Genomic DNA, 24,958 nt, shown 5'->3' on the forward strand with positions numbered 1-24,958 from the left:
GTATAATGGATAGGCGGGGGGGCTTGGAGTCTGCAAGATGTGGGTTCAAGTGCATCCTTTGACACATTCTGGTTCTGTGACCCTGAACAAATCACTTAAATTCTCAGTGCCTCCAAGAAACACTGCAACATTGTAGACTGCGGAGCAGATTTATTTGCTTTGGGTGAGGGAATTTCCTTTCTGGAAACTCCTGACCAAGATGAAACTAGAGGTCCAGTCCCATCTTCTCCCTTCCCATTCCACCCTGCTCCTCCCCCCAGTACACATCCACGCTACTCCCTGCTGTCAGCTGAATTAAGTTTGAGCTTCTTCTGATCCCGATCTTGCAATTTTTGAGACTTTTCATCATTTGACCAGCCTCAGTTCCCTTCTCATATTCCAGCCCAACCCGCCTACTCTTCTGTCCTCTCGGTTTATGTTGCCCTGCCTTGCCCTGGCTCTCCCGTCTGGTATGAACTCTTCTTCCTCCTCCACCCATCTCGACTTCCAAGTTCCTTCTTTCAAGACCTAAATCAGATATGAATGCTTCTTTGAACCTTGATTGTGCCCTCCCACAGGTGAAAGTAAACATTTCCTGCACCTGTCCTTTGCATTCAGCTCAGCCTTTTGCTTCAGTGACTTACATCCTTTGTCTTCTTCTTAGTCCGTAAGCTCCTTAGATGCAGGGTCCATGTCTTATCTACCTTGGAATCCCTTGCAGTTAGCCTTTGCACTATACAACATAGTGTTGTGTACCCAATTTGTGGCGGTGGTAGTTGTTTTAACATATGTTGAATTAACAGAACAAGCTGACTTACTCAGACAACAGACCTGATTGTGTTTATTTTTATGTCATTTAAAAGCATTTCACCTCGGTTATTAATTATATTGATAGCCAATTAATGCTGTTGTTGTTCAGACGTTTTAGTTATGTCCCATCTCTGACCCCATCTGGGGTTTTCTTGGCAAAGATACTGGAATGGTTTGTTATTCGCTTCTCCAGCTCATTTTCCAGATGAGGAAACTGAGGCAGACAGGGTTAAGTGTCTTGCCCACGGTCACACAGCTAGTCAGTGTCTGAGGCTGGATTTGAACTCAGGTCCTCCTGACTCCAGGGCTGGCATTTTAGCCACTGTGCCACACAAAGGCACATCAGAAGAAAAAACCCTTTAGTATATATTATGTATGTATGAAAATAGTTATTCTTTATTCAAACTGACCCTAGGGGGCAGCTAGGTGGAGCAGTGGATAGAGCATTGGCCCTGGGGTCAGAAAGAGCTGAGTTCAAATCCAGCCCCAGACACTAGACACTTACTAGCAGTGTGACCCTGGGTAAGTCATTTAACCCCAATTGCCTCACCAAAAAAACAAAAAACAAACAAACAAAAAACCCTTGACCCTAAACATGGTTCCTTCTTTCACTCACTTGTAAGAGGCTCCCTATCTCCTTCCTCCAGCTATCAGCTAAGAAGCTATTTTACTTTACTGAATCGCATATTCTCCTTTAAATGTTTGTTCCTATTATGGCACAGAAACTTGTTTGTCTGGGACCCCACTCTCCTGGTTTTGAAGATAGGATAGAGCCTGGAACATTATGTTTTTTGATAAATGCTTTCATGATTATTTAACTTGCCAGCAGAACAACATCAAACATAATGATACCAAGCATATATGTAAGATGCTTTGAGGTTTGCAAAACCTTATACATGTTATGCCATTTGTAACAACTCCATGAGGTGCTATTGTTTTTCCCTTTTTTACAGATCAAGAAATTGAGGCCAACAGAAGTTAAGTGACTTGGCCTAGACCACCCAGCTTGGAAGTGAGTCACTATTTTAACTAAGGTCTTCCTAACTCCAAACCCACCCACTTAGGAGATGGGGTCACTAGCAGAAAAAATAATATCTGATGGTAGAGAGATTGTAATACAATAATCTTTTCTCTATCCTCCTTTAAAAAAAGCACTTATCTCCAGTTGAATAAGGGAGGGCAGGAGCTTTTTATAAAATTATTAACCAGTTCTTTATTTAGCACTTACCAAGGCAAGGTTGGTTAATTGATTAGTTAGATCAAGAATGAGGCATAGCACCCAGTTTAGATACCAGGGGGTGGGAGGGAAGAAGAGATAGGATGCAAATTAGGAGAGAGGAAAGGAACCTTCCAGGTAACTTTTGGGAAGCTGTCACGCCTAATTTTGCCTATGGCTCCCCCTGGCTACTCATCTGGAATTCCTCATTCCCACTGGTTGCTGTTGACCCCTACTTCCAGTGATGTACTAGGGAGATAACCTCTGTGTTGTTAGTATGCAGCCCGTGGCTAAGTTCAGACAGAATGAATGCTTGAGTTTTGGGTTTCTCTGGTTTAATCCCAAGTCACAGTTTATTTCGAAAGCATTGGCTCTTCCTGTTCATGAGGTTTGTTTTCTTAGTGCTATAATTGGTCAGAAGCATGTGAATAAATGGATCAGGAGAATGCACTGAGTCCCTGTGACACACACACACACACACACACACACACAGACCCACACACCCTCACACCCTCTCTCTCTCTCTCTCTCTCTCTCTCTCTGTGGTCTTAAGAAAGGCAGTAAGAGATAACAGTAGTCTTCCTTTTTCTTTTTTTTGTTTTGTTTTGTTTATTTGTTTTTTACCAATATACAAAAAGCTGGGGCTTTTGCCACCTCTTCCTGCCCCCACTTCATTAGTAGGGAACTCTGTCAACCACACACATGTATATTTTCACAGCAACTTTTCTGAGTGATGACCTTTGGGCAAAGATGCGGATCCAATCATGTCATCCCCTACATCCCCCCTCCACCCTATAAAGTTCACTAGCTCCGTGTCATGTGCACGAGCAAATACAAAATGCTATGTTTGACATCCAAGGCCCTTTATAACTTACCCTCCTGCCTTTCCAGTCTTCATACACTTTACTCCCTAACATGTACTCTTCAATCTAGTGTATGTGGCTGTTCACATACATGACACACTGTCTCTGGATCTGGACATTTCCTCTGTCTGTCTCCCATGCCTAGAATGCTCTCCTTCCTCCTCTCCAACTACTGACCTCCCTGGCTTCCTTTAAGTCCCAAATATAATCCTACCTTCTAAGGAGTTCTTCCCCAACCCCTCTTAATGCTAGGGTCTTTACTCTTTTACTTATGTCCTATTTATTCTGCATATTGCTTGCTTTGTATATATTTGTTTTCATGCTGATTCTTCTGTTAGATTGCAAGCTCTTTGAGGACAGTCTTTCGCCTCTTTTTGTAACACCAGAGCTTATTACAGTGCCTGGCACATAGTAGGCACTTAATAAATGTTTATTGACTGATTGACAAAGGGAAGATGGAGTAGAACTTGAGACCACTGAAATTTTTACATAGGAGTTTGAATCTGAAATCAGTAACTTTTCTAGAAACGTTATCTTACATATTCTCTATAATTCCCAAGCTAACTGAATGAGTCTTAATTGCAGATAGTTGTAGATAAAGCTGAATAGGCAGTTAAAGTTTCTGGGCATTTAATGATTACTAAATTAATTAATAAATAAGTTATTTAATTTTTAAACACATGGTTTGTGCCCTTGGCGCTTAGCACCATATGTGGTATGTAATAAACCCTTAAAGTCTCAACATGATGTATTGACTTGTCTAGGCACTGAGGAAGATACAATATATAGGTAATAAATAGTCCTTGCCCTCAGTGAACTTAAGAGTCTGTTAAGTGTAAATAGAGGGCAGCTGGGGTAGTGGAGAGAGTTCAAATGCAGCCTCAGACACTTACTAGCTGTGTGACCCTGGGCAAGTCACTTAACCCTCTTTGCCTCAGTTTCCTCATCTGTAAATGAGTTGGAGAAGAAAATGGCAATCCATTCTGGTGTCTTTGCCAAGAAAACCCCAAATGGGGTCATGAAGTGTCAGACATGACTGAACCTATTCAACAACAAGAAAGTGTGATAGAACTGATAGAATTTGAACTTTTCAGTGATATCAGAGGAATATCAGTTTAAAGCTAGATGGGACCACAGAGGTCATCCAGGCTGACCTCTTCATTCTACAGATGGAGAAACTAAGGTTGAGAGAGAGGAAAGGACTTGACCCAGTTTGCACAAATTGTAAATAACGGTCAGGATTCAAATCAACTCCAGATCCCATTACTTTTTTCATGATACAAGATGCAAGGCTGCTAGGAGCTTTGTGGTGAGTAATTTACTATTTAAAATAGATTTGCCATTTCCAAAGGTATTAAATCTGCTATTTCCATAGTTCATTTCAGTAAGGAGACAAGTCAGCATCTCCTTATAAGTCCATGGTGTGTGCTAGATTAACCCCCCCCCCAGCATCCAATGCTATAGATAAGACAGATTGAGTACTTCCTTTGGGTATTTGAGAACTTTATTTTTATTTGTGTCATTGGCAGTCTTTTTATCCCACTGGCAATTCCTGCTTTGTAAAGTCAGTTTAGGAGTGATGGCACCGGGTAAGAAACTTATGTTTCAGGGAAGTTTTGGGGTTTTTTTTAAGGATGCCTTTGTGTGCTTGGATTGTTGTTTTGTTTTAGTACTTTCTTCTTCTGATTTGTCATCCTACATGATATTTAATAGGTTAGTAGGTTAAATAAAAATTAAATTTATTTAATAATTAATTATATTTAATAATGGTTTAAAATAATATATTAAATGTAATTAGATAATTTTATTTAATATTTTATATTTAGTAGAAAGAAAGAAGAAGCCTTTTGGCACGTCTAGCTGTGATAGCATGGAGCATAGTTTATTTTAATCAACTTGATCAAATTATGTTATTATTATACATTTATTTTCCTTAAATGTTTGGTTTTTTCTTTTTCGTTACTTACCATTTTTTGTTCTCTACAATCTTAAAAATAAGTCTGTCAGTCAGATTCCTTTTTGGAAATTAGGCTTGTGCTAGAGTATCCTGAACTATGGTGTTCTGGTAACACCTCTGATCTGAATAACGTGATAGCCCACCAAGGTCTTTTAAAATACATTTTGTAGTTCTTAGTTAATATCATAATGGTGATGTTTCTTGGAATTGCTGTGTTGTTTCATGTAGCCTGCATTCCTCTCCTTGTTACACCGAGGCAAACCAGGCACAGAGAGAGCTTAAATGGCGTTGTCCAAGGTCTCTCAGTGAGTAATTGGCACATCCAAATAAGCCAGAGCTAATTAGAACGGGACCCTGAACCCTAGTCTTCTTTCCACGAAGAAAACGAGAAATAGTATGTTTGTTTTCTTTACAAAGGAGTCATGTCCATTTTCATAACAGATGATAAGTATCTGTGATCTTTATTTGTTTTACTAGTTTACTAGGAAGGAAAATCTACCGCAATTGGCTAGAAATCAAAATAAATGAGATACAGTGTGTAATGAACTGATAATTAGACCTCAAATTTTTACTGTTGCCTACTTATTTTGATGAAATAAAAACAGGAAAAAATCTTTTTAAGTTTTAGAAATCAGTAGAAACTGTCTAGCTAGGTTTGCATAGCTAAAGCAAAGTAAAAAATAAATAGGCATCACATGAATTAGAGTAAAAATAGTTTTGCTGACCTTAAATTTCTTAGATTGGTGGCAAGTAAACTAAATTTTTTGGGGGGGTGAGGCAGTTGGGTTAAGTGACTTGCCCAGGGTCACACAGCTAGTAAGTGCAAATAAATTATTTAAGAAGATTAAGGAGTGAATGTATTTTAGTTTTTCTCGTTCACTTGTTTTAGTCATGTTAACTCTTTGTGACCCCATTTGAGGTTTTCTTGGCAAAGAAAACTGGAATGGCTTGCCATTTCATTCTCTAGCTCATTTTACAGATGAGGAGACTGAGGCAAACAGGGTGACGTGACTTGCCCAGGATCACACAGTTAGTAATTATCTGAGGTTGAACTTGACTGAAATCTTCCCCACTCCAGGCCTGGCACTCTATCTACTGTGCCACCTAGCTGCCATGTTTTAATACAAGATTATTTTCATACACACAAGTGCGCACACACACACACACACACGCTGTTTTTATAGCACTTCTACTTTGTAGACCTAGTGTAATGCTATTTTAAATATCTTACAGTGAATAAGTAACTGAGAGACATGAATGGACCACCAGATTCCAAGTTCTGAGTCAGGGGAGTTTGGGGGAGCATTTAAGAAATAATATAGATATTTTCATTTTTATAAATAATTGCCTTGGTCTTCCCTCTTTTTGAATGGATGTCTTTGCAGAAGATAGGAATTACCAGATATTGTGAAGGAATAGTAGTTATAATAATAGTTGACATTTGCATAGCACCTTAAGTTTTGCAAAGCATTTTACAAGTATTTCCTCATTTGAACTTCCACCACTCTGTGAATTAAGTACTTTGGGTATTATTATCCTAATTTTTGCAGATGAGAATACTGAGGCTCAGATTTAACTACTTGCCCGTGGTCACCCAGCTAGCAGATGTTAGATGTGGCATTCAATCTCAGATCTCTCCCAGCTCCAACCTGAGTACTCTTTCCTGTGTAGAGTATTGCCTTTCATTGGCATATTAATAAATATAAGTATCTAGAGATACTGTTAAAGATATACAAATATACCCTTGTTTGATTACCTCATTATGGTATAAACCTGCCTGGTACCCTGAAGGCTATAACAGTAGAGAACTAGCTCTTTCAGGTTCTGATAAATTAGAAAGAGTAAGTTACTAACCTGAGATCTTTTAACTTTTTTTATATATTTTGGTAAATATTTTAGTATAATTGGTTTATTTTGTAATACTATATATTTTATTTTATGCATAAAAAAAGATTTTGAAACAAAGTCTGTGGGTTTCAACCAGATTGCCAAAAGAAGGCCATGACAAAGTATGTGGGGTTGAATATAGGCTGCTGCGTACTAGCTGATAGCCCATTGTGGAGAGGATTGTCATTAGGTTTACTAGAGGGTGATGGACCCTTCTGACTCTGGCTACTTTTGGGTACTATCCACCCAACTGAACAGAAGATACAATCTCTGTCAGTAGAACAAGCCCCATACTGATGGAATAACAGATCCTTGGTGCATATCACAGGCATAATGATGTTTTTATATGTTTTAATAAATATATTCAAAAATCTTAGTCTGTGTTTTACAGCACTTCTTGTATGATATGGAAAGCAGTGAGTTGTAGGAACTTGAGTTTAATGAAGTCATAGAACTCTATGTCTCTTTAGCACCTTTCTTTAATTCCCTGTCAAGCATAACCAGTCTCTTCTAACAATTTGCTTTGGACCTTGAAAGTCTCAGTTTAGGGATCAGTGATTAATCAGGAAATAAATGTGTGTGTGTGTGTGTGTGTGTGTGTGTGTGTGTGTATCTTTTCTTTGATTACAACAAAAGAGGAAAGACTTAAGCTTCTTTAATGAATATGTATATAAACTCATTTATGGTCTTTACACTTTATCAAGAAGGTTGGTGGGTAGGAGAAAACCCAATGCATATTTTTGCATATGGAGAAACACAGTAGGGAATGACGGATGATGTAGCAGCACCAAATTTGGTCCAGTGGAAGGAATACTAGGTTTGGAACTCAAAGACTGGGTTCCGATTTGGGTCCAGCCACTTATTACCTGGATTACCTTGGACAGTTCACTTACCCTTTATTGATTTCAGTTTCCTAATTTGTAAAAGGAAAGGGACTCTGGGTTCAATTGCCTTTCACATTCCTTACAGCTCTAAAGCTGTGATCATAATCTCAGTCAGGGCACTCAGCCACAAACTGAAGACATTGTCAAAACTCCAAAAATTTGCTGATTTTTCCATTGGTGTTTGTTAGCCTGACACCTCCCCTGATGCAGAATGAGGACACAGCTAATGCAGAGTGTTACCTAGCTGGGCCTCTCTGCTTCCTGACTCCATTCTTTCAGGTTTCTCTGGTGAGGGGTGGAATCAGGAGATACTGGAACCCACTGCCTCAGGTCCCCTTAATCAAAGGTGTCAACTCAAATAGAAAACAGAGCCATTAAACTGTACGAGATCCTGTCTGGCCACATATTGACTTAGAAAACCACATATCAACATTATCTATGTTCTATCGTATTTTTATTTATTTTGTTAAATATTTCCCAATTACATTTTAATCTGGTTTAGGTTCCACTAGGGCGTGTTGCTTGCGGGGGGGGGGGGGGGGGCATTTGTTTGATAACTCTGCCCCAAAGTGACTTCCTGTTATGGCAATTTATATTTCAACAGCCTTTTGCTATATCTCAAGTCAATAATAATAATAACAAAAACAACTCACATCTCTGGTGCTTTCAAATTTACCAGATTCCCTCTTAACAATTCTATGAGATAGGTAGTGCAAATATTTATCATTATTATTATTGTTATCATTTATACAGACAAGCACACAGTTTCAGAGAGGAAATGACTTAATGTAAGATCGCACAGCTATTAAACAGCATAGTCAAGCAAGACTCACATCTTCCAGTACTCTTTCTCCTTCCCTACACTGCCTCAAGTTAACAATTATTTATTAAGCACTGAAGGAAGGTTAGTAACCAGAACTATTCTTAGAGTGTCTTTCTAGTCTGATTTCTTTAGAGTGCTAATGTCTTCTAGCAATCTATTTTTCCCTCCTCCTGTTTTGATATAGTAGGGAGCTAGTTTATTTTCCTAAAGCCTATCTCTCTCCTCTTCCCTCCCTGACATCCCTCAGTGTGGGATTAGTACCGTAGGATAGAGTATAGAAGAAAAATCTAATGAAGATCTGACAGGCGAGTCATGCTATGGATCTGTTAGTCTGCTTGCCTTCACACACTAGTTGACTTTCCCAGTCTGGAATCCTTCCAGTGTTATGCTGGAAAGCAACCTTTAAATTTACTTTGGTCGATTTTGTAGGAGTTGTCTGATTATAGCTTGGAATTCATAGCAGTTTGCCTAATGAGGTGCTAAGATAAAAACATTTATTTGTTTATGCTAGCACAGAACCGTAGCCTTGACACTTCAACATTTTTCACAAAAGCATGGCTTGTTGGAGCTTGTAGATTGACATTCCTTCTTAAAGGGCCATTGCAGGTTTGCTTTCCATAGGAGCATACATGTTAAGATGGTTATTGATCCCGATTTCTCCTGCCATCCATCTACATCAAGCCAAGCACACTTGCATTTGAGCTACCTCTCCTGCCTTCCTTTGTGGTCCTTTCAATATATTACATACTAGATGGGTTATAGAAGGTAGGCTGCCAGGATTGGTTCTATTTACTGCTAAGGCTTTTTTCTTCCCTTTAGAGTGTGACAGAGCAAACCATAAAGGCATGAGGGCATTGAAAAGGAAGATTTCTGTCATTCAGGGATTCTAGTACCAAGTGGGAAGGCACTGCCTCATTGTTATGGTTGCCCTATACCCCCAAGACTAGAGGGAGAATTGGGGGTGGGGAGGAATGGGTGGTAAGGGAATGACCTGCCATTTCTTCACATTTCCAAACTGAATAAAGACCTAGAGCATACCTAATGTTTTGCCTGAAGTTCCGATAATTTAAAGGAAAACTCTTATTTTGATTGATTCCCTTAGTTTTTACATCACACTCAATTCTGAAAAGTCATCGCACCCTTCCCCCCAACTCCCCTCAAACCATCCATTATAACCAAAATTAAATTAAAAAGAGGAAGGAAGAGCAGTCCAGCAAAACCAACCATTAGATTGACCATGTCTGATAGCATCTGCAATTTTCCACACCAATAGACCCCTGCCTCTGCAGTCAAAGGGAGCAAGATACATTTTCTCAACTCTAATCTTGTGCCAAGTTTGGTTGTTATAATTATGCAACGTTCAGTTTTGTTTTATTGTTCTTTCCATTTACATTGTATGTAATGTTTTCCTGGTTCTGCACACTTCATTCTGTATGTGTTGATGAGATCATAGACTCATAGATTTAGAACAAGAATAGGCTGTAGAGTCAATCTAATTCAATCCCCTAAAAATATGTTTTCTGAGTTCCTTAGCAACTCTAAGATTCCGTGATTCTCTGCACTTACTCAGCTAAGTCATCATCATAGCCTACTCTTGACCAACCAAGCATTTGGTTGAGATTTTTGAATACTGTATAAATGTATCAAGTATGCTTGTGATTCAGTGCTGAAGAGTAATAAAAGAATGTGAGAGGTTAATATAGTGAGAAACTTGCATAACGTTAGTGTTTGACACTTTAGGGTGTCAAATAGTGAAGTAGGAATATCCTTTAATACATATGATTGAACGTATTCTGTGTCCTGGATGTCACTGTTCTCCCATAAAGAAGTTAATTAGCTAGCCTCTCAAATGGAGCTGTTTTAGGGGAATTTGGTTTGGTATTAAGTTGATGATAAAAATAGCAACTTAATATTTTAAGTGACTCTTCTATTAATATGCCTCTCTGCACTTAACTGGATAGGTCCTTAGAATATAGACACAGCCCATGGACATCAAATAATTTCCAGCCTGGTGTCCCACTCATTTCCTTAGCCTTTGAGAACTCAGGACCTTCTCCTTACTATGATGAAGCATCAGAATTTCCATGAGTGGTCAAGACCAAATCTAATATGAAGTCGATTTCTTTGATTTTTTCTGATGCACTTCACTGTAGCTCAGCCCACCCCCTGGATCACTTCCCGAACGCACACAGTGTGGATGGGTGAGGGGGAAGAGTAGAAGGGTGGCCACAGACTTACAGAACCCTGATTACTGAAGCCTGTGTGCCTGGGGCAGTTCATCACTCTGGGCCTTGCACTTGGATATCTGCAGTCTCTTTAGGGAATAGCCTGCATCCCATGTCACTTTGGGCTGTACTTCTACCTAATGAGCTTCCCTTCTCTCCTCCTGGCCAAAGCCACCTCTCTGTTACTCTTCGACTGCTGAAGCAAGACCTTTTTTAGCTAACAGCATCCAGAAGCCTGGGTTCTACAGAGCTTTACAGGTTGTAGGTATGTTCCTTTGGCTAGGCACTATGACAATGCGACACTGTTTCAGGGAAAAGTCATTTCCTTTAAGCCTGGGATCAATAAAGCTATTCAGTTATGCTTTCCAAGGCCGTTTCGTGGTTTCCCCCTCAAGCTGTTTTGTTGTTCAGTCATTTTCTATCATGTCCAATTCTTCGTGACCCCATTTGAGGTTTTCTTGGCAAAGATATTAAGGTGGTTTACCATTTCCTTCTCCAGCTCATTTTATAGAGGAGAAAACTGAGGCAAACAGGGTTAAGTGACTTGCCCAGGGTCACACAGCTAGTAAGTGTCTAGATTTGAACTCAGGAAGATGAGTCTTCCTGATTCCAGCTCCGGCACTCTATCGAATTTGCCACCCAGCTGTTCTAGCCACAGAGGCTGGTCAAGAACAATGTAAGCGCTAGAGAGCAAGGCAGCCTTTCTTATTTCCAAGCTCGATCTTTCATTGAATCAGGTCAACTCCCCACACTTACAGAATATGTCTCTAGTCAGTTGTCTAGCTGTGCTTAGCCCCTAACAGATTCTGAACTCTGTTGACTTTAGTTACCTTCTCTTGATTTTCAGTTCCATGTTCTCTTCTCTTGTCGTTTTGTCTGAGTCTTCTCAGCTAGTTTCTCAGCTGGCTTCCAATGCTTCCAATCAATCAATCAAAAAGCATTTATTAAGCACATCAAAGTACCAGCCTCGTGTACAGTGACCCACCTCTACCCTAAATCCACATTTTTGACAGATATAATACAAATAGTTAATATACAGTAATCCCCAAGGTTTTGTGAGGCAGAGTTTTCCAGCAATAAACTTTTGGGTCCTAAAACAGTGACATGTAAATTAGTTGCTGCAAAATAATAAACTGTAGCCAACTTTAAAATCAATTAGTACTTTTACTTCTGAGGGACAGGCTTTGACTGTAGCTCTCTCAGACATGTCTATTTTCCATGGACTCTGTATTTTTACAGATGGTGAAATTGAGTGCAAACAGTGGCTCTCTCAAAGTCACTTACCTAGTTAGAGGCAGGGTAGATTTTAAAATCCTGGTTTCTAGGGGCAGCTGGGTGGTGCAGTGGATAGAGCCCTGGCCCTGGAGTCAGGAGGAGCAGAGTTCAAATCCAGCCTCAGACACTTATTAGCTGTGTGATCCTGGACAAGTCACTTAACCCTATTGCCTAGCCAAAAAAAAAAAAAAGAAAAGAAAAAAAAATCCTGACTTCTTACTCCTAGGTTTTTGTTTTTGTTTTTGTTTTTTCCTCTATTCCCTTTCTTTTTATTTGTTTTTTTTGTTGCTTGGCCATTGTAGGTGAAAGCTATACTACTTCAAAGCACCATGATAAGAATTTCTTAAAAAGGGAAGGAGGCTCACAGTTATGGGAATGGATGTCTATTTCTATGGCTGTTTCTCTCTCTGTCTCTCATATGTTGTGAAACATGTGATTGCTGACCATTTTTCAAAGATATGAATTCCCAGTGAGAATATCTTTAAAATAGAAACTAGAAGTTGCAAGTGTATATTTCCACATGTACTTTCAAATTTGCACAATTCTTGATAATTCATTAGGAACTGTTTTACTCTGACTAATAGTTATACCCCTCCTGTGATTATATTTTTATTATGAAATAGGAATGTGGGAAAAGAAATGAGAGAGGAGTTGGCCAGTTAGAAGTGAAATAATTGGTAAGTTATATTTAGTTTACATAGATAGACATGGTTAAATAGTTGAATAAGAATCAAAGAAAGACGTACAAGTAAAGTGTCAAGAAAAAGGACCCCAAAAATCCCTCAAAATTACCTCCCAAACAAAATCATAAAATATAATTTTCCGAGCCTGGCGTCTAAAGCTTGACAGCCTGGCTTTCCAGTCTTCTTATTTCTTACTCCTCTTCCCAGATTCTCCATTCATACATATGATCATTCCAGACTGCCAAATGGATCTATGTCACAAAAGCCTTTGGTATAGGAAGTATTCTTAGTCTGTGGTTCTTTCTGTGATGGGATGGATATTAACTTAGTGCCTGACACATAGTAGGTGCTTAATAAATGTTTATTGATTAATTATGTGTGAGTTGATATGCTAGTACAAGGGAGAAGGAGAGCAGAGAAAGGAGGAAAAAGAAAAAAAAAACTTATTTCCCACTGTAATAATGGGACTAATGAAAAAGTTCATTAAGGGAAGAAGTTGAAACTTGTAGATAAACAGGTTTCTTTAAAAAATCCATTTGTGAGAACTTTGTTCATGTTTCCCTCATGGTAAAGGCAATGGAGTATTTGAATGTTTTAGTTCTGATGTTTTAGTTCTCACACTTGAGAAGTTATTATCTTTAAAAAAAAATTTTAGGCTCTGTTGCGATTTACCTTCAGCCTCTCTCTCTCTCTCTCTCTCTCTCTCTCTCTCTCTCTCTCTCTCTCTCTCTCTTTCTCTCTCTCTCTCTGGTCTAGGGTTAGGCTTTTCCTTTGACATGGTACTTCCTCTGACGTTTTGCTTACCTTTGGGTTAGGGGTTGGGTACTACTGATGACCTTTTTAGAAGAGAGCTTCGACACACCCTGCCAGTCTGAGACGGAAATAATTTTGCATATATCCAAGTCACCTCCTATAAGCCATCTTCAGTGTTTAAAAAATAAATTAAAATTTTTATAAGATGATATTGGGATGGAACCCATCAACAGCAATGCCTTTTCAGGAGAAGAAGAGGTTAGCCAGCGACTACTCTGCGATTCTTTCCCCCCAACATTTCTATCCAATGAAATATAGTTAAAATAAATATCATTGGCACCTTTGGAGAGGAAAAGAAGTTCACCAAAAGACAGCTCCATGCACCCTGAGAGCTATAGAGAGGGAAGAAGAGGGGACACTATAATTATCTTCAAGTAATTAAAAGGCTGTTCAGCATGGCTCCAGAAGATAAGACTAGATGAAGGTATACACTGCAGAGGCTAATGTAAGCTTGATAGAAGGAATGGGTTGCCCCAGAAGGTTCTCCTCATTGGAGGTCTCCTCATTGGTTCTCCTCATTGGAGGTTTTTGGGGTTTTTTTGGTGTTTTTGTTTTTTTTTTTTGTTTTTTGTTTTATGGCTAGGCAATGGGGTTAAGTGACTTGCCCAGGGTCACACAGCTAATAAGTGTTATGTGTCTGAGGCCAGATTTGAACTCAGGCCCTACTGAATCCAGGGCCAGTGCTCTATCCACTGTGCTACCTAGCTGCTCCCTCCCCTCATTGGAGGTTTTTGAGCAAGGTCTGAATAACTCCTTTTTTTAGGCACGTTACAGAGATATTAGTAGACTCCAAGCCTCTTTCAACCCTGAGATTCTGTGCTTCTGAGAGAATGGCAGTTCAGGTGGCAGTGGAGAGCTTGTTTGTATGTATGTGACATTCTAGATTTTTATATTTTTTTAAGCCACAGTTTGAAGGGCATTGACTTATCATTTCCTTCTCTCTGAGTCACTGCTCTGGGGAGACATGGAGATTGATAGGACACTCATTTAGTCTTAGTTTATGGCCCTACCCTCAGGATTCCTGTGCCAAGCAGGACAACCAGAATTAAGACTTCAAGTAGGGAATTTGCCTGTGCCTTCTTCTGGGGCTGCTATCTAATTCTAACCACAAGATTGTATATTGAGAGACAGAAGAAATCTCAGAGACTGTCTAGTTCAAACCGATAAGAAAACCAAACTCCATGGAGGCAGTGACTTGTCCAGGGTCACACAGGAAGGTGTTTCCCTGGGTTCAAAAAGTCATTGCTTTTTCTACTGGACCACTGATGTTGTTGCATTTATTCATGGTATGGGTTTTTAGATCTTCATATTAGGATATCTAAAGGTTCTTTGAAAAGGCCAGAGATTGTCCTAGCCTGTACATTTTTTTTTTCAGTAGTGGTTATGAAGGTTTTGAGTGAATTCTGGTCCCATTACATAGATTTGGGGGATAAAAGATCTCAGAGATCATGGAATCCAACTCTCTTATTTTACTGATAGAGAAACAAAACCCAAAGAAGTTAAATGACTTGGTTAATATTAGTCAACAAACATTGATTAATCACCTACTATATGCCAGGGACTATGCTAAGTACTGGTGATACAAAGAAAGGAGTTCTTGTTCTAATGAGGGAAACAGCTTGTAAATCACTGTGTATGAACTATAAGTATCTATAGTGTAATCTCCAAAGGAAGGTACTAGTAGCATGAGGAGCTATGGGGAGATTGGGGAAAGCTTCTTAGAGAAGATGGGATTTAAGCTGAGTCTTGAAGGAAGCCAGCTGAGAGGTGGAGGTGAAAAGGAAGGGCATTCTAGGCTTGGAGGACAGCCAGTAAAAACCAGTGTCAGGAGAGGAAATGTGGTCTTCCAAGAACTGTGAATGGGCCAGTGTGCCAGGATCAGTAGAATTCAGGAAGGGGAGTAAAAATACAAGAAGACTAGAAAGGTAGGAGCAGGGCAGGTGGAGAAGGCCTTTAAATGCAAACATGGGAATTTATATGTGATTCCAGAAGAAATAGGGGGCCAGTACTGTAACTCAGGCAGTTATATGGGCAGACGTACAATTTAGGAAAATCCCTTTAGTAGCTGGATAAATATTTGGATTGGAAGGGGAGAGATGAGGCAGGGGCCACCAATTGGAAGGCTATTGCAATATCCCATGTAAGAAATGATTAGTGCCTGAACCAGGGTAGCAGCTGTATAAGTGGAAAGAAGGGGAGTATATACATATACAGGCGGTGTTGTAAAAAGTAAAAATGATAAGTTTTACAATTCTATATGTGATGTGAATGGAAATAAAGTCAAAGATGACCCTGAGGTTATAAGACAGGGTGACTAGAAGGATAGCATTGTCCTTGATAATAATGGGAAAGTTGGAAGGGTTTTTTGTGTGTGAGATAATGACTTCTGCTTTGGGCATATTGAATTTGAGGTGCCATAGGACATCCAGTTTGAGGTGCTCAAAAGGCATTTATTTGGTGCTTCCAGACTAGAACTCAAGGAGAGAGTGTTGTACTGGGTATATAGATCTGGGAATGATCTGCACAGAGATGATAATTGGACCCTAATGAGATCACCAAGCCAGACAGTATAGAGGGAAAAGAGAAGAGAGCCGAGGGGTGGGGTGGGGTGGCACCCACAGTGAGTAGGCATGGGATGGATACTGAGAAGGAGCAGTCAGACAAGTAAAAGGAGAACTAGGAGAAAACAGGGTCATGAGAACCTGGAGAGGATGGAATATCCAGGAGAATATGGCAGTCAACCGTGTTGGAGACCACAGAAAGGTCAAAAAGGATGAGAATTGAAAAAAGACCATGAGATTGGACAATTAATTTAATTTTGGAGAAAAGTCAGTTTCAGTTAAATGATGAGATTGGAAACCAAATTATAGAGGGTTTAGGAGTGAAGGTAGAAGAAATGGAGGCACCTTTTGTAGACGGATTTCTCTAGCAGTTCAGTCAAGAAGGAAAGGAGAGATACTGGATGGTGTATAGTGGGAATGGTCAGAATCATGCAAGGATTTTTGGTTTGTTGGTTGGTGTTTTTTGTTTGTTTGTTTTGGATAAGGAGTTCATAAGAATGTTTGTAGGTAGCAGGAAAGAAGCCAATAGATGAGAGATTAAAGATTAGAGAGAGGGTATGATACTGAGGGTAGTCTACTATAAAAGACAGGATGGAGGGAGCTGATGGGATTAAGAATGCGTGTAGAGGTGTTAATTAAATGGGTCTTGTTAATGAAATGAGTCACCTCTTCATTAGAGACCAGAAGTAAAGGAAGAGATAAGGTGGTGAAAGCAAAGGGAATATGTCTGAATGATGTGAGATGAAGAGGAGGGGAGAAAAAGAAATAAGTAATATTTAGCAAAGCAAGGATGAAGACCTAGGTCTTCCAACTCCAACCCCATCCTTCTTTTCACTGCACTCCACTATGTCCTATTGACTGTTGTACCGCCTTAGGATTCTTGAATGCTGTGTTTTAGGGGAAAGGTGCTGACAGGATTCTAGGTTCATTCACCCACTTCCTAGTGTTGAACCAGACCTGTTCAGGAACAGATGCCAATGAGCCATCTGATACAGTAGGGCGCATCCCACTGTAGGCAGATGAGCACAAACATGACTCAGGCTGAGTCACACATGCCAAGATCGTGCCTGCCACAGCAGGCTTGCTGCATTCCAATGAGAAGGCAAAGCCACCATTGTACTGAGCTTTCAATAGAGCACCGGCTTAAATGAGATTTGCTGCTCTTAATGAAAAGCATCATTCAGGACCTTCTGGTTTGGCTAGTAGCAAATATAAGGAGCTCCTCAAACTTCAGTCATGTTATTGCTAGGACACATGTGAAACTTTAACCCTACAAGTTTTTTTGGGCTCAAATGTAATCTCTTTGCAAGTACAGATTGTTTCTTAGGAGTTGTTTTCAGTCTTCAATGTAATCTTCTTGCAAGTACAAATTGTTTCATTTATTATATTAGTATCTAGTACAGTGCCTGGGACGCAGAAGATATTTAATACTGGTTGATTGATAGATGTGTGATTTAATGGGACTAGGGTCACAATCATTAGGTTTTGCAGAACTCTTTATTTGTTACCTCATTATTGTTATTTGGCAGATGAGGAAAACTGAGGAAGAGAGGTTTAGTGAATTGCCTGAAAAAGTCACACAGCTAGTTAAGTGTCTGAGGAAGGCTTTAAACCCAAGTCTTTCCAACTCCCAAGTCCAGAGCTCTACCCACCATGCTACATTGCTGCCTGGGATCATGGGGACTTCCAAGGCTATCTAGTTCAACTCCCTTATTTTCCAGATGGTAGTATTGAAGCCCAGAGATTTTACGTGATTTGCCTAAAGTTACACAGGTAGTAAGGATCAGAGGGAGGATTTGAACCCAGGCACTCTGACTCCAAATGCAGAGCTCTTTCAAGGGAGGAGAAAGGGTGGTCTGCTTTCTGCAAGTCTTTGAAGAGGGATTGCCACATTGAAGAGGAATTAGAATTGTCCTGGTCCTAGAGGATAGACCAAAGGGCTGTGGGTAAAAGTTGCAAAGAAACAAATTTAGGCTTAATATAAGGAAACACTGGGGCAGCTAGTGGATAGAGCACCAGGCCTGGAGGCAGGCCTCTTCATGAGTTCAAATCCAGCCTCAGCCACTTACTAGCTGTGTGACCCTGGGTGAGTCACTTAATCCTATTTGCCTCAGTTTCCTCATCTGTAAAATGAGCTGGAGAAGGAAACAGCAAACTACTCCAATATCTTTGCCAAGAAAACCCCAAATGGGGTCATGAAGAGTTGGACATAACTGAACAACAAGGAAACACTTCCTAATCATTAGAACCATTTAAAAGAGCAATGGGCTGCCTTGGAAGATACGTTTGTTTCCTTCTCACTGGAGGTTTTCAAGCAGCAAGTGGATGATCACCTGTTGGGTGAATTGTAGAGGGAATTCTTTTGCAGGTATGAATTGAATGGGCCTTGACATCCTTTCCAACTCTGAAAGTGCTTTGATTTGTGAAAAGGAAACAGAAGAGACAATCCCTCCTCTTACTTTTCATACTTGTCACCCTTGATCTTGTCATTACTCTTAAATTAGTCACTGGAGAAGACAGGAAAGCTGATTGAGGGAAGAACCATTGTGGAATTTTTTTTTTTTAGCTGTAACAGAAAAGAAGAATACCATTGGATTCTAGGAAAAGTTTTACTAGAAAAAGTGATGAAAACATTTAAACCACAGTAAATTGTACATACTATGTGTACTTAACATGTCCTGAACTCATATTTGCTGTCTGTCATCTTCGTATAGTATCGTGATCCACATTGGATTCCTCATCTGTGAGTTTGAACAATTATCACCAAATCATCTTGTAATGGAATTCTTTGATGATAGGGACCATTTCTTAACTAACTTTTGTTGCTGTCTCCAGCCCCACAGTACCCTGTGTGTGTACACATGTGTACACATATATTGCATCTATGTACATTTAGGTACCTACATGTAGGTATATATTGTGTATATATATATGTATATATTGCAGTATACATATATACACGGTATTTATGTATGTACATATGTACATATAATATGCAGTGTATTATATAATTACAGGCATTTGTGATTATTATATGATATATAATATAGTGTGTTAAATATATAATCATTTAATAACATTATATAATGTATAATATACAACCTATGTACATATATATTTATATATGATTAATAAATGTTTGTTAACCAGATGAGATGGTCATATTTGTGGATAGTCTCGGACAAGTTCCTAATATATACCCTGAACTAATCATAGATATATTGTAGTAAGTTGATCAGTAACATGTTATTATACTCCTAAAGGTCCCTAAAATAATGTCCCCTAAGAGAAAAGCATCAATACATACACATTGAGGATTTCTTCTTAAACTCAGTAAACATCCCCCACCCCCAGTTGTCCTGAAATCTAAGCTATTTCTTATACAGTTGCTTTGCCTTTTTTTAAAGTTTAGTTGATTCTGTCTTCAGCCCACCTTTGTCATCGTTGGAGAGGTCTCTACTCTGGTGAATTTCTTGGAAGGAAACCATTGTCTTTCTTCATTCTGTTGAGGTGTTTTGGAAGTAACTCAGGGCCCGGCAGCATCTGTAGTGATGGTGATACAGTCCGTGTAAGTTGACAATACTGTAGGCTTAATGATGGCTTTCACCAGTCAGCCCTGTGGCACCATGCTTTTGTAAGCTCTTGGGAGTTGCGCCTAGCTTAGGATGATTTATAATTACTGGAAGTGACTAAGAGAGAGTCTGAGACAGACACTATTTGATATTCTTTACACATTCATACCCAGTTTGATTGTAAGGTGTGTAGGACGAATTTATGGCAGATGGGTGGAATAAGTATAAGAAACCAGTTTCTGTTCTTAAGGATTTGTAAAGCATACCGTGAACCTGAATTTTCATGGCCAAAACCACAGGTCTCTTACAAGGTAGGTAGACATAAACACTTCCGAGAAGCAATATTGACATTTGTTTCACTTCATTATCTTAACCTTCTAGCCACACAATTATTCTCATTTTTCCTTTTTTCCTTTTTTTTTAAAATCCCTTACCCACAGTGACACCCTACAGGTTCTTAAGTTTACTTATCCCAAGGCATTTTTTTTTTCCATTTAACTAACATTTAGTAAGTGTCTGCAGTATATACAAGGTACTGTCCTAGGCACTGGGGATTCAAAGATAGAAAAGGAGCAGTCCCTGCCCTCAAAGAGCTTATAGGGCTGCTTATCTTATTGCTTATCTTAGATAGTATTTTGTCTAAAGTATTGCATGCACAGTCAGCAAGCATTTATTAAACACTATGTGAGAGGCACTGAGTAAAGTAGAGGGGAGTTAAAGAAAGCTGGTATACGGTCCCTGCCCTCAAGGAGTTTACATTCTAATGGGAAAGATGACATGTAAATAAATAGGTACAAAATATATATACACACACACACACACACACACACACACACACACACATATGTATATACATACACACACACACACACACACACACACAGAGAATAACAGACAGAGGGAAGGCACTCTCAGAGGGAAGGCAGTCGCATTAAGGGGGAACCAGGAAATGTTCTTACAGAAGGTGGGATTTGAGCTGAGGCTTGTGGAGATGAGGTGGAAGAGCATTCCAGGCATGGGAAGATAGGGACATCTAGTGCAATGGCATGATGATGGGAGGTGGCCATGTCACATGCACCAATTACAATGTGTATGCTAAGTATGACTGGATCATTTCCCATGGGGGCAAGGAGGGGGAGGAGGAGGAAGAGAGAATCTCAGTTGCTAATCAAGGAATCCAACCTCCTCATAGTACAGAAGAAGAACTGAGGCCAGGCTATGTGACTTGCCCAGGGTCAGAGCTAGTAAGTATCAGAGGTAGTGTCTTCATCTCCTTCGTCATTCCCCGGTACAAGTGGTCAGCCCCTCCTTGGGGAATGCACTTCCTTTTCACACCTGCCTTATAGAAACCCTAGCTTTTTTCAGGTGCTGCCTTCCTACATGAGACCTACATGAGAGTTATTAGCCTTTTCTCCCCTCTGAATTACATTTTACTACTTTATATGTACTTGTATACATGTTGTAGGCACAACCCATAAGGGAAATGGACTTCCATAGTCCCAGACTGAAAAGAAATGCAAATGATGTAGACTCATTACAACACTACTTAAATCCAGCCCTAGAAGAGTTGGATGTGACTGAACAACAACATTATTGGGGATGGGGGGGTAGAAAAGAGGGGGAAAAAAGAAATTTACATGATAACCTTTTTATATGTTTAAAAGAATAGTAAGTTGTATATAATAGGTTGCAGTTCAATCATCTTTTTTTATTATACCATTTTGTGGGAATGCTTGTTTTATTCCATAAATTAAAAATAAAATATACCCAAATTGACATATAACTAAATGTGATGGGAGGCAGCTAGGTGGCAGCCCTGGAGTCAGGAGGACCTGAATTCAAATCTAGCCTCAAATACATAACCCTTACTAGCTGTGTGACCCTGGACAAGTCACTTAACCCCCAATTGCCTCACACACACACACACACCACACCCCCGCAAAAAAAATGAAAGGAAGTAAACTAAATGTGATGCCTCCCCTTTGAAGTCATAACTCTGAGAGACTATCTTCTTATTGTAGTGACATTGCTATTGCCAGACATTTTTTGGTATGCTCTTCTTTCAGTGTCCTCACTGGTGGCAAATCTGCATCATTTGAGGGTTTGAATGAACTTAGGAAATAGCTAATTGTAATTCGGAAATAAAGCTGGTGGAAAAGGTAGGTGTTCAAGTTGCATTATATTGCTTTTGCTTAAAAAAAACCCCACTAGTGCATTCATTCTGAGTGCTCAGCACAATTTTCAAAGTCTTTTTTTGCCTTAAGAGAAAGTTGATGGGCCACCTGTAAAATTGCATAACTCATTTTCATGTGGCCCCATAAACTTTCTCTCAAGGCAAAAGAGTAGTCTCACAGTTGGGTCGAGCAGTCAGAATGAATACATCATCTCCCAAGGGAACTTTGAAGGGAATGATACTTATTTGGGTACAAATGACTTTTAAAATCAGGCTTATAACTTCATAATAATATCTTGTATAGTACTACAGGTATGGAAATTCTGAGGTGTGTGTAGGAAAACTTATTTGAATCACAATATTCCTTACACATCTACTACAAATTCATTCTACGTACCCTGCCTATTCAGACTACCAGACAGGGCATAGATGTGTAAAGATTACCCCCCTAAAAAATTTTAAATTTGAATTTGACATACACATAGCTGATTTTCTAGGATTGTTTTGAAGAATTATGTGGGACCTAGTTTTTTTTTCCCCTCTTTTTAATGAATATTTTTCATGTGCATTTTTTTTCACTCTGGAGCTATGGTATTCAAGCTCCCAGACAGCCTAAGGATTTTATGGGGTTATTTTATATTACATTAAAGAGCCATTAACAGCACCTGCACTTCCATCCCTAGCAATAAACAAAAGAGAAGACATTATTTTTTGTTCTGCGATCGTTTCCCAAGGCCTTTAAAAGAAGCCCATGATAAAGTGTTCCTTCTTCGTTGGCAGCATTAGGGCACCATTGTACCACTGAAGATTTACTAGTTGGCATGACCAGAGAGGAGAGAGCAGCCACAGTTTGAGAGATGTGTCCCTGCCAATGCTTTTCTGTTTTTTTCTGACTGCGCCGATACAAGAATCTGCATAACATTGAAAAGAAAGAGTCCTCACAGTTTGTAGCCACCTGCCACTGAGTCAGCCATGGACAGTAAAGGGGAAAGTTGAAATACAATATAAAACCTGTTCTTCCCCACAGATACTGCCTGTATTCATTCTGGAAACACACTAGTAGAAGATTGTTTAATTAGAGTGTTCTCTACTATTTATAAATTAATTTCGCACATGCTTGAAGGATTGTTGAAGGACTGAGCTTTGTGGGTCTACAGACAAAACAGCTATTGATTGCTATGTAGGATTCCTCTAAATTATCATGACATACAAGGAGTTATATCCCTGATGGTTCATCTGAACATATGTAGATTGGCTGTGTGTCGATGTGTCTGTGTATTTGCACATAACATGTATGTCAGAGTCAAATTCAGAGATGAAGAACTCAGAGACCATCCCCGGGGTGGGGAAGCTGCGTTTTGTTCTGTGGAGTTTGGATTCAGTCAAAGGGCCACACTTGAGGACCTAGAGGGCCACGTGTGACCTGGAGGCTGCTGGTTCCCCACCCCTGAGTCAAACTCCTTCATTTTACCAATAAGAAAACCTAGGCCCATGGAGGATAAGTGACTTGCCCAAGGTCACTTAGACAGTAAGCATCAGAGGAAGAATTTGAAGACTCTTAGCCACAATACTTCTTTTGTTGTTGTTCAGTTGTGTCTGACTCTTCGTGACCCGTTTTGGGGTTTTCTTGGCAAAGATACTAGAGTGGTTTGCCTTTTCCTTCTCCAGCTCACTTTACAGGTGAGGAAACTGAGGCAAACAGGGTTAAATGTCTTGCCCTCAGTTACACAGCTCGTAAATGTCTGAGGCCAGGTTTGAACCCATGAAGATGAGTCTTCCTGACTCCAGGCCAGGTGCTCATCCACTACTCCACCTAGCTACCCCTGCTACAGCACTTGCTGTATACCTAATTACAGACATTTCTGTACAGTTTAAACTTACGTATCTGTTTGGTGAAAAACCCAAATCTGAGTCGGTGAGGAAGATCATTTGCCCCTGTGCACTAAGAAATTCATTCACAGTTTTCGGCCAAAGGTGAATGTGAGGGATTCCAGCCCCGAGATGCAGGGAAGGAGGTTTGGCTATTTAAACCAAAATACCTGGAGACATACTTCATTCCCTCATAACACATGGATCTTGTCTCTGCTTGCCTTCCATTTACCCATAAGATCTTAAATAGCTGTATTTACTTACAATTTTGAAGTAAAAATATACAAAAGCAAAGGACCCTTTAAATGGACTAGTCAATGCTGAGTTCATACTTGAAGAGGGATAGTTGGTTTAAAGGAAAAAAAATAGTGTTAGTTGGTTTATTCAAAGGTGCCTGATTCTGGATATTGATGAGATTCTAGCCTTATCCTCCTCACTGCTCCACTCACCGCCAAACAAAGCTTTGTTTAGTGGGGGGGGGGGGGTTAATTCATTGGTGTTGTTCAAGCTAATGCCTCTTCTATCCCCTATATCTGCTGCTACTTCAGCCAGTTAGTATTCTCCAAATTTGACCCATTGGATTGACCTACCCAGAGAGCCCCTTTTTCCAAGACAGTGGCAGGTGATTGTCACAATAAAAAAAGAGTAGGGGCAGCTAGGTGGCACAGTGGACAGAGCACGAGCCCTGAAGTCAGGAGGACCTGGGTTCAAATGTAGCCTCAGACCAAACACTTGACACTTACTAGCTGTGTGACCTTGAACCAAGTCACTTAACCCCAATTGCCTAAAAAAAAAAAAAGAAAAGAGTAGAACCATTCTCTTACCTAACAGCACAGTTGCTAGCTCAAGTGAAGAAGGCCTGGGGGAGGTTTGTTGAAGCAGCCTCACAAGGGTTTTAGCATTTAGTATTCCTACCATTGCTATGGACACTGCAGTTGGGAAGGCAGTCGAGCTAGTTCAGAAGACTGAGTATTAACTCAGCTAAGAACAACATTATTCACTTCCAATTTTTTTTTAACTGTATTGGGTTTCTTTCCTAATAGAGGGGCTTTTGTAGTTTTGCACAGTTATCTGTTATCAGGACAAACGCATTTGAAGGCCAGGGGAAATTCATTGGCCAGGTAGTAAGAAAGTATTGCCCTAGACTGTTAAAGCTATCAGTCATTTCCTTTTCTTTCCTGTTTATTTGGGTGAGAAACAGGAGTTTGAAATATAAGTAATATAAGCTACTCTGGCCCAGCTATTTTGTCTTTGCTCAGCATCTGTAGTATTTTTTTTTCTGATAATTTCGTCCCAGACTCCAGGGTTTCTCATCTGTCTCTGTTAACTTTCAAATGAAATTGATTTAGCCAGCTTTACCCTTTTTCT

The 24,958-nt window shown here is 39.7% G+C and overlaps 1 protein-coding gene and 1 long non-coding RNA gene across 3 annotated transcripts in view; one reads left to right on the forward strand and one right to left on the reverse strand.

Moving 5' to 3' along the window:
- The window catches only part of KANK1 (KN motif and ankyrin repeat domains 1), a 253,086-nt gene that overhangs the window by 151,999 nt on the left and 76,129 nt on the right, over positions 1-24,958 (forward strand). The window lies entirely within an intron of this gene.
- Positions 18,487-19,605, reverse strand: LOC114025778. Its single transcript, XR_003567070.1, has 2 exons — positions 19,410-19,605; positions 18,487-18,542 (listed from the first exon to the last, which is right to left on the reverse strand). It is a non-coding gene; the product is annotated as an uncharacterized LOC114025778 (long non-coding RNA).

Source organism: Vombatus ursinus, unplaced genomic scaffold (genome assembly GCF_900497805.2).
Source record: "Vombatus ursinus unplaced genomic scaffold, bare-nosed wombat genome assembly UNPS02014832.1, whole genome shotgun sequence".
Classification (NCBI taxonomy): domain Eukaryota; kingdom Metazoa; phylum Chordata; class Mammalia; order Diprotodontia; family Vombatidae; genus Vombatus; species Vombatus ursinus.